Raw genomic sequence first — 3,508 nt, forward strand, 5'->3', positions numbered from 1 at the left:
GCAAAAATAGAGAGCATATCATAAAGTTAAGCATATTTGGACCTGTTTCCCTTCTTGTAGTCAGTGGTAGAAAAATGCTTAGGAAAGAGGGCTAATTCACAATAATATGATTAGATATAATCAGACAGAATGACGGTAAGCTATTAGAACATAGTCACTCTGTGTCACTGAAACTGCTAATTGTACTGGTGCCAGTCACATAATAAGAATGGCCATTCAGGGGTCTAGTGCAACTATTGGAAACAAGTAACAGACTGACATTTTCTGGGTTCAGTAACTAGATACTATAGCAATTGTTTCCCACGGATATTTATCTTATACAAAAAGCCTAAGTTCAAGAGCAGGTTAAGGTTAGGGTCTCCAAGCAAGACTGCAGGGGCAGTGAAGGCAGCTTTTATTCAGGAACAGAATACAGGGTATGGATGTGTGTGGAGCGTATTTGGCCACTTTTGTAGACATAGGAAATCGCATTAGGGAAGACTCACCAAAGGATAATTCTCGTTACAGTCTGACTATATCTGAAAACCTGTTTTTCCCTCTTTAAACTAAGGACAAGGAAGTTAAATAAGTGTTCCCTCTTCTCTCTTGTTTCTCTTTCTCTTCTTTCCTTTTTTAAAGACATTATCTTCCTCTTTATTTTCCACAAATAATTCCATTGTTGAACTCTCCCTAATTTATCTTGGTCTAGATTTCTCTTGTTGGATAGCTATGAGTTTGCATTAATATATACTGCTGGTACCAAGCATTCACATTTCCAAACTAGACTGGACTTTTCAGTAGGGTATCCATCTGGCGTGATTTGAGGAGCAACAGGCAGCTCTGCAGTTCTCAAATACCCCTGACTGCTTACTTAAAATGAAATGATTAGAGATTAATTTATTTCTCTACCCAGTTGTTTATTGAGCAGCTACTGCATGCTAAATACCGTGATAGGTACTGAAAATAAAATGAAATGCGAAAGCAGATAAAGTACAGTATCTCCTTCATGGCATTTGCAGTTTACTGCCAGAGCTTAATAGTTGCAGCAATTTGGTTTCAGACTTTGACGCTGCCATTGAAAAACAAATGTCTCTGGGGCTAAATACCAAGACTTTAGCTGTAAATATTTTAGAAGAGATTTGACCTCAAGCTGAAAGGAAGACTATGCAGAAACAGTTTTTGGCTTAGTCACTTAAGAAGGGGAAATAGTATTTTGCTTACAGGATTGATTTGAGGAGTTGTAAAGGTGGTGAGAATGTCCTGGGAACCTGGTCCGTATATTGAGAGATAATAGGAAGCTAGAACCTTCATATATTTGCCTTTCTTTGCCCATCATTATTATTATTATTATTTTTTCATGCTAAATTTAGACTTAATTAGGCACAAAGACTTTTCTAATCATGTCACCTAGAGATCACTTCACACGTGGCTCTGTTTGGCTGCCAGTCTCTTGTCTCTCTCTTCTGCAATGGTGAGGCGGATAACCTTGCCGCAGGGAAGAGAAATCCACGGTTTATTGCCTTTGCCAATAACGAAAATGTTGGAGAGCTGGGGGCAAAGCTGTTGCCATTGGCATCTTTCACGTGAACCACATCAGAAGAACCAGGGTGTCTCTTTCTGTTGGTGATCATGGCGATTCTTTCCAAGTTACCACCTCTGGTCACCATACACAGGTTACCAGTGTCAGACCTGATGAAATTGGTAATTTTGCCAGTCTCCAAATCAATCTGAATGGTGTCATTCACTTTGATGAGGGATTGGGGTAGCGGATGGTGCGAGCATCGTGAGGGACTTTTTTTGTGCCCACAAAGATTTTTCTCACTTTGCACAACTTGTAGTTGGCCTCCTCAGTTGTAATCCGATGAACAGCGAAGCGACATTTGGTGCCATAGACGAGACGGAAATTCTCTCTGGTCTTGTTAATGCTGATGACATCCATAAAGCCAGCAGGGTAGGTCATGTCAGTCCGGACCTTGCCATCGATGTTGATAAAGCGCTGCCTGCAGATCTTTACTTCATCTCCTGTCAGGGCATACTTCAGTCTGTTCCTTAGGAAAATGATGAGAGGGAGACACTCTCCCAGCTTATGGGGACCGGTAGATGGACGAGGAGCAAACATACCGGTCAGTTTATCCAGCATCCAGTGCGTGGGAGCTGCTACACACTTCAGATGCTTCTTGAGACCACCAGCCATGGCTGTACTGGGCATGGGAAGAGCTGCCCATTATTATTTTTGTGTAGAGGGTGTAGAAATTAGATGTCTGAATTTCTGAAAATTCATCTCAGTTGCCCTGTTTTAGTCAATAGCCTTGTGTTTATTTTTCAGGTAATCTGTTATTGATTTTTATTTTTTAATGTGATTCCTCAAAATTGACTATCTTTTGTGACCATGCATATTATTAGTGCATATTTTCAAAAACTGCATGATGTTATCTTCATAAGGGTATGAAACTGAGTTAGAGTTTAAAAAAATTTTAGTTTATTTAACATTTTTGATACCAAGAAATGTTGTGTGCTCTTCTTGAATATTTACTTTTTTTATACCAATATCCACATAATTCAAAAGATAGATAACCATACATTGTATGTTGAATTTGGTGATTTTAGATCATCTAATATTTAGATATAAAAACAATACGTTACTTGCTCACTTTTATAAAAAGCACCATTGTTTAAAATTATATGTCTTTTGATTATGATTATATCATCTTAATGAAATGTCATCCTATTGTATCATTTTGGAGTTCAGCACAATTTATACTGTGTCCTAGTAATCAAAATGATTATTTCCCCTGATCTAAAAGGCAAGTAATCTGAATAAGTTCATCCTGATATTATAATATGGTAAAGCTCAATAGCAAATCTTTACGATATACAAGTTCAAGGCCTTCATCTCCATTCTTCTCATTGTGAAACCTCTCCTTCAATGTCTCTGCCTCGACTGGGATTCACCACTCATTCATTTTCTCCAAATCCTGCCTCTTTCTTTTTTCCCACATAATCAATTACTAGGTTTTGTAAATTGCACCATAAAAATGTTTCTCATGCTCATCCGTTCATTGACATCCTCTGACACTCTCTGTGATTTAGTTAATTTCTTCTCAACCAGAAAATTGCAAACCTTCTAATTCCTTCCTCTATTTTTAGTGCACCTCTATGAGCCTGATCTATTTAGAGTTATTTTTTTCAGCAAGATTTAGATTTATGCAACTTTTCTTTTGAAACGAATACTTGACCAGAGGTATAGGTCAAGTTATGAATTGCTGAAGAAGATTCAGATCAGAGAAAATTTTAATGAATATTAATGAAGAGAGAATTCTGGGGAAAAAGACTGTTCACTTGGAAAAATATTTCTCTCTGAGATTTTCTTGAAGGTGAAAAAGCCATTCTTTTCTTTCTGGGTGTCCACCGTTACTGAATGGTAGTAAATTGTATCTGCTATTTTGGTGAGTCAGGCCACTGTGGCCTAACCCAATTCGTTTTCTATATCTCAAGTTTCTTTCACTCGTTATTTTTTTATTGCCAGAAT

General features: G+C 37.7%; 1 pseudogene; it reads right to left on the minus strand.

Annotated features, from left to right (window-relative positions):
- Positions 1–1,398: 1,398 nt before the first annotated feature.
- LOC120591173 (40S ribosomal protein S4-like) lies at positions 1,399–2,173 on the minus strand (annotated as a pseudogene).
- Between the last annotated feature and the right edge of the window lie 1,335 nt (positions 2,174–3,508).

The sequence above is a fragment of the Pteropus medius genome, unplaced genomic scaffold (assembly GCF_902729225.1).
Source record: "Pteropus medius unplaced genomic scaffold, Ma_sr-lr_union100, whole genome shotgun sequence".
In the NCBI taxonomy this organism is placed as follows: Eukaryota; Metazoa; Chordata; class Mammalia; order Chiroptera; family Pteropodidae; genus Pteropus; species Pteropus medius.